This window comes from Acartia tonsa, chromosome 10, assembly GCF_053477335.1.
Source record: "Acartia tonsa isolate MP-2025a chromosome 10, ASM5347733v1, whole genome shotgun sequence".
Classification (NCBI taxonomy): domain Eukaryota; kingdom Metazoa; phylum Arthropoda; class Copepoda; order Calanoida; family Acartiidae; genus Acartia; species Acartia tonsa.
Genome location: NC_137269.1, coordinates 7235576 through 7242857, shown reverse-complemented (window position 1 = coordinate 7242857; position 7282 = coordinate 7235576). Strand labels below are relative to the sequence as shown.

Genomic DNA, 7282 nt, shown 5'->3' with positions numbered 1-7282 from the left:
AGAAAATAAATTACTGTGAAACAAATATCAAGAGATTCTCAGCAGATAATAGGATCATTTAACCTTGTCCACACCGTCCCCCAATCAAGGGTTCTCTGATTGTAGAAGGGGGTGGAGTTTGATTAAACAACCCATATATGTATATCTTTAGTTGTAACTCTCAGTTCAGAGAGTTCTAGTCTTTCCAACCTACCCCACCACACTAAACTGTCAAGCTTCTTTTCAATCTATGCTACCACGCCCTGTGGTATTGGCAATACCTGAGCTAGGTAACAGAGTTTGGAAATAGCTTAAGTCTTCAAAATCATAGCTTTTTGTGACAGGTAAGGAAGGGTCCTACCTTTCCAAGACATTAAACAACTATTAAATCCTTCCAGACATTTCTGCCAAGACAACTTAATAGTTTCAGGTATAGTTGGACAAAAATGGATTCCATAAATTTTCATGGAATCAACAGTTTGGATCCATGCCAACGGCCAATCTGTCTTACCTTTCCATCCACCCAGACCCATAATTTTGCATTTATCAGACCTATTCAGAACAGTGCCAGAAAGAGCCTCAAACTTGTTAAAAGTGTTGTCAATCAAAATAAGATCATCAGGATCAGTTGACAATGCTGAAACATCATCAACATAGCCCTCCTCCTGATCAACAACACCAACCTTGATACCCTTTAAGACACTGCTTAATTTCAACAATATTTATTAAAAATATGGGCATAGCCAGGCCCTTGCCTTGTCTGACAGAAAAAAAGAATATCAATAAAATCTGAAATTGAATTTGGTAAAATAAAAGAAGTTGAAATGTCTTTATATAAACTTTTAATCCAAAAAAGAAAGTTTGGCCTAAATTTCATGTTTTCTTTTAATACTTGAATACTTGAAATTAGATCAGATACATACACCTAATAAAATATTTTCATTTCCTTTATTACATAACTGCTGTGATTTTTATTACAGTATCCAGTATACTGTTGATTCTATTTGTCAAAATTTTTTATAATAATTTATAGTCACTATTAAAAGTGTTAAAGGCCGTAATTCAGATACACTAGGTACACCTTTAACTTTAGAGACAAGCTTTATGACTCCTTGTCTATAACTTTTTATAAACTGGCCACTGTGTAATTGTTGATTATAGATGTCAACAATTTTCTGGCCTATTTTATTCCCAGTAGCAGAATAAAACTCATAGCTAATGCCATCCAAGCCTGGACTTTTGTTTTTGATACAAGAGTCAAGGGCCTGTAAAACTTGTCCAGTCACATCCTCTTCCAGGCTAGCAGCCTGGGCAGGATCCAACTTTTCTATATTATCAGTAAACTCGTCCAGGTAGCTAAAATCTGGCTGAAATGGCTGGCCTGAGTCCACAGGAGGCCCACTATGTGGACAACTACTGTGGTTCCAATTAAACAATGGGCCAAAAAAAACATGAACTGCTTGCTCTATACGTGCTGGATTTCTAGTTTCAACGCCATTAATGTTTAAAGCTTTTAAGTTGGATTGACAGTTTTTAAACACACTATTCATGTGGTAAAGACATTCTTCTTCAGCTCTTTGTTAACAGACTGAATTGTGTAGCCAAAACTATCCTGTGTTATAAGGTTTGTCAACCTTTCTCTAACTTCACTAGCTGTGTCAAACAAGCCTTCACGTGTATCCTTGTCCAGGGCACTAAACAACAATAATTTTGTGCCTTTATTAGCAGTCATATCGTTAGTTTCAAAAACTAATTTAAGGCTTCAAAATATTAAAATTGGTGCCAAATATTGCTAAATTCCCTAATTTTCATACTGGGGTTAAACGTGTGAAAGAAAGGGGTTAAATGGGAATATTATAAATATTGAAATAGCTATACATTTTCATACGGCCAGGATATCTTTGTAAATCACTAATTATCCCTTTCAAAAACTTAGCTAGACCGTTTAATTTTATTGGGCAATTTGAGTTTTTTAAAAAATATTGGATTTCTCAAATAAATTAGCATGTTCATATGATCACGGAACCTTCGCATATTACAAAAAAAATTTTCTAGCTAAAGTTTTTTTTTTGTTGAAATATACATGAAAAAATTTAAATAGATATAAAATTTGTATAATAGATAAGATTTTTAACACTGAAAGGTTTTTTTACTTAATATTTACTTAATATGCACGTCATTATAAAGTATAAACATTGTTTACTGAAGCAAAATGTTGTCCAGATTAAATAGTGATTGTCAAAGAACCACTTTATCTTGTTTGACTTGTAATTTTACAGTTCGTATTTGTAAAGTAGCGGCACTGCAGAAAAAAAATTTATCTTCAGTTAAAATTTCCCTCCTTTTTATGAGGTTCTTATGATAATACTCCACTGTAACTTAAGAAGGGGTCATCTTAAACGGGTCAACATATGGGAGAGGGAGAGGATTAAGAATAAAATGAGAGACAAAAAACAAGGATGATAACTTCCTTAAAAGCAAAATAGTAGTACAAACAAACATTAACACTTGTATTTTGTCTGTTGTTATAACTGAATAATCAGAATATAAATGTTTAAGTAAAAACAAAATTATAAGTGAATATTTGGAGTTGCTATGCTTTCTAAATTGTACAATAGAACAATACTAACATGCCTAAATTCTAAAAAATCTATCAGTTCCAGATGTACAGACGGAGCGGCCTTGTTATAGAAAAGCTTCGCTTTTAAAAATTGGTCCTTAGAAACACATTCTTACAAAGGTATATCTAACATTGTCTCACATAAAAGTTAATTTTTAAAAGCGAAGCTTTTCTATAATTAGGGTCGGTCCGTCCATACGTCCGTCCGTCACTCCGTACGTCCGTCCATAACAGATAGCTTTTTTCGTTAATTTAGGCATGTTAGAACTGTCCTATCGATTTCAAACTTTGCATAGTGATTCCTGCAGTAATTAGGTAAGATTTAGAAAGCGTAGCAACTCTATAATCAATTTTGCATCGACTCTTATACATTTAGAATCTGATTATTCAATTTTGACACTATACAAGTGTTAATGTCCGTTTGTCCTACCAGTTCAGCGCTTCGCTTTTATGGATGTTGTCATCCTTGTTGTTTCTATAAATGCTCATATTTAAACTTCCTATTGTATAGGATTATGGGGGGTGGGGTGTTTTCACAGGGTTTTTTAACCCCCCCCCCCCCTCCCATATTCAATTGAATATGATTTACTTTACAAGGCATAGGAAAAAAACAAGCCGTTCTTATTTTCTCTGCTCCCTTCCTGAACTACAAATGAATTCTTAAGAGCAACTTTTTTTATGGGGGGGGGGGAGGGAGATTAGAATATAGAATTATTTTTTTTCTTCGGCACCTCGGGGCCAAAAAAACTGGTTTTAATCTTATAATTGTACATTCTATATCCGCGGAAAGCCGTTTATAATACAATGAAAGAAATAACTATTATTGTCCATGTTTTACCTTTTACCTTTATTTTGGCAGAAAATAGTAGTAAATCATATTCAATTGGATATGGGGGGGGGGGGGGGCAACTCTGTTTAACTTTAGCCAAATAAAGGAAATCAGAGGGTTTATCAACAAGGATGACAACATCCATAAAAGCGAATCAGTAGTACAAACAAACAGTAACACTTGTAGATTGTCAGAACTGAATAATCAGAATAAAGTATAAACAGAATTATAAGTTAATATTATAAAGTTGTTCCACTTTCTTAATCTATCAGTTCTAGATGTACAGACGGACGGACGTGAAATCAACCCCAATTATAGAAAAGCTTTGTTTTTAACAGCAGTAGATATAATTAACACCCCTTCCCATAAATCTTTACAATAGGAACTTGATGTTTAAATATGAGCAGTTTTAAAAGTTAAAAGAAACAAAATTTAACTTTCACTTTTAATTAAGAAGCTTTATTGTTCATTGGTTCAGCGGTTAGTGAGATCCTTAGTTAGAGCATGACCTGGACCTTTCTAGGGAATAGGTAGAAAGCAATCAATTACAAATCTGCAAAATTAATCTTTTTTTTAAAATAGAATCTGTTTGTTTTGTATTGATTCTCTGCTTGTAAAACTTATATAATAAGCTTTTTTTTAAAGCGAAGCTTTCTATGATTAGGATCGTTCCGTCCGTTCAGAACAAATAGCTATTTTTTGTTAGCTAAAATTTAAATTGGATAGGGAAATGGGCGGAGATATGTTATATATAGAATCTGTACTTATACTTTTGTCTTTCCAACCCCTTCAGTATTCTCATGCAATAATTTTTGTATGCCTTAAAACAGCTATTTTTTTAGAAAAATAAAATATCATTTTGTATGTAATAAAATAGTAATAAAATGTTTAAAATAGTTGTACGGACATTCTGGTAACGATTATAGAGTTGTTACGCTTTCTAAATTTTAATTTTAATTTGAGCATTTATAAAAGTTATAAAAACAGAATGACAACATCCATGAAAGGGAAGCTCTGAAATAGTAGGACAAACAAACATTAACACCTGTAGAGTGTCAGAACTGAATAACATTATACATTGTTGTTCTAGGAATCTGTATTCCAAAAATCATATCATTCAGATAATTATAATGCATAAAAATTTGATGTTGAAAAACTTGAAAATCAACATGTTTGAAATGGACATACGGACATTCTGATAACGAAAAGAGCTAACTGTTACAGACGTACGGACCGACTCTTATAATAGAAAAGAAGTTGAGGTTTTGATTTGAGCAAGGGGTCGAACTTGAAACCTTACTTTTAATAAAGCAGAGCTTTTCTATGATTAGAGTCGGTATGTCCGTCAATTACGGTTAGGTATGTCTGGATCGTCTTTTTCCCTTAAACCGATTCTATGAATAACTTGTAGAGTAGCTTTACTGGGGAAAAATCCAACCCATACTTTAAATTATGTATTTATTCTAATGAAAATAAAAGACTATAAAAATATTATCAAAATTAGACAAATTTAAAACAATTTAATATAATTTTTAAGTAAAAAAACATGTATAAAGACCTATTTATTAAAATGGGGAAATAAGATTTATAAAACGAAGACCCTAAAAGGTAATGTTAGAGACAATAACCCTTTTAATAGAATGGTCATAGTACAGCTAAAAAATTATTAGCAAATATTGTCAGTATAAATTAACATTAGTAAAACAACACAAGAATCATAAAATTAGAGGTTTCGTGATAAAAAAACTAAATTAAAAGAATGAAAATTTGTAAAAATTAAAGAGGACATTGAAAAAACATTACTAGAAAAACTAATTTGAAACCAATAGTTTAATGTATTCTTGATGTAAAATAAAATAAAATGTGATCTTACTAATTTATGAAATGAATATTGTAATTTAGTTGAGATATACACACACTATTAAATGCAAAATCTTAATAATCAGGTCGCCAATTCCTAATAAAACATAAAAATCAACATAAAAATCAAAGTCATCCTTTTTGTCTCTCTTTTTTCCTAAGGCTTCAGGCCTATAAAAGTAAACCTGGAAGAGAGAAACAATCAGTCGTTATACGGAATTACTATATCACACTGACTCTTTTTAAAAAATTCTAAAATTTAAGGGAAGACTCCCTTCTCTTGCTTTGGAATTTTCTGGAGGGTCCTGGCGGCTCAAACTTAGGATTTTTCATTTAAAACACACCTAAAAAATAAAAAGTTTTGTTAGATAAAATTCATAATACTTTGTTAAATAAATTGTAGAATATCATTTTGATGTTGGTCAATTGAGATAAATTTAAGGGTAAGGCCTTCTTAGGGCCTAAAAGCTTAGGCATCCGGACGGATAGTTATCTCCAAGTTTTGTTCTGAAGAGAACTCCTATAGCGCGGTACGCGGTACCAATAAGTCGCAAGTCACTACGGGGCTAAATAGGAATAACACAGGGAGATACGGTGGTGGCTCGGCTACCAACGGTTGATTATAGCTAGCTATCTGACGGCCGATACTAACAACCGTTCCTCCCCAAGCTTCTGAAGTCCAGGAAAATTGGAGATCGTTATCTATTCGGACAATTTAACATTTTCGGATTAGAACTCTGGATAAGTTCACGTCTTAAAGGTAGTTTTACTTTGCTAATACTCTGGAAGATCGGTTCGGAGCTAGCCTAGTGATTTTCTTACCTGACAAAGGTACCTAACAAAGAACTTCACGCCTCACGGGGATACAGGCAGTAGAACGGAATATTGTAGTCATGTTCGCATGACTCTAGTAATCACAGTAGATACTTTCAGTCCAAAAGTGTTGGCAAAGTTAGTTACCTAGGAATAAAAAATTCTTAGACTAAATAACAGTATAAAGTTATCAGTAATGTCTTAGTACCAGGGCTTATAAACAAAAGACTATCTCTTAAGCGTATCTGGGTTTAGGATCGGTGTCATATAATACCACCATTCTAAAGTTAGATATACTTGCCGAACAGGGATTAATGCGTCACTGATCTGGAAAGGAGACATTGGTGAGAGATTGTAGTCCTGTGAAGTAGTGATAAAGGATTACATTTGTCCCTGGAACCCGGAGGTGACCCATGTCCTTTAAACAGTATTCTGTATTTAACAATTTTACAATAAAAAATGACGTATGATTTTGTCAAAAATAATACATTTATAAGTCCAAGCAAACGAATGAGAAAACGTGATTATAAAACGTTGGGTACCAGTATAATTTACACTTTACAGTCCATTCAATCCCTACTTGCCTTCCGGGTTTTTAAAAATGGACAAACAATGAAATAATATGAAATATATACATGGATATACTGAGAAAGAAAATTTGTAGTTAATTTAGCTTGATAACACAGAACTCGTTTATTGTTCATTAGTTTATCTAGTAGAAGGGGAGTGGGTAGATTGGGGGGTGGGGGGTATGGTTATTTTAGCCAGCTATGAGTTTCACTTTATCAGAATACATGAAAATATGATGCAGCATCCAAGTAATAATATTTCCGTTGTAGTAGCGCCTCTAAAATGGAATGGACACACACACAAATAATCTATGATTCATACCCAGGAATCTGAGGGGATTAGAAAATGGACTTTGCATTGATGTACATCACCAAAAATTATAAATAAAAATCTATACAATATAAAACATTGGTTAAAAAGATTGGGCACTACAAGTTCGGACCCTACCAATCACAATTCAATTTTTTTAACCTACGAGTAAAAAAACTTATTAATAAAACTTTGAGTACTTGTGTCATTAATTATCAAATTTCCTTAACAGTGCAGTGGTCCTTTTTTGGGATAGTATCGACTTTAAAATGGATTTATAATTACTTAGACATTACATCAGA

At 32.8% G+C, this 7282-nt stretch overlaps 1 long non-coding RNA gene across 1 annotated transcript; it reads right to left on the bottom strand.

The window, feature by feature from the left end:
- Positions 1-4872: 4872 nt before the first annotated feature.
- Positions 4873-6300, bottom strand: LOC145329283 (uncharacterized). Its single transcript, XR_013882850.1, has 2 exons — positions 6111-6300; positions 4873-5632 (listed from the first exon to the last, which is right to left on the bottom strand). It is a non-coding gene; the product is annotated as an uncharacterized LOC145329283 (long non-coding RNA).
- Between the last annotated feature and the right edge of the window lie 982 nt (positions 6301-7282).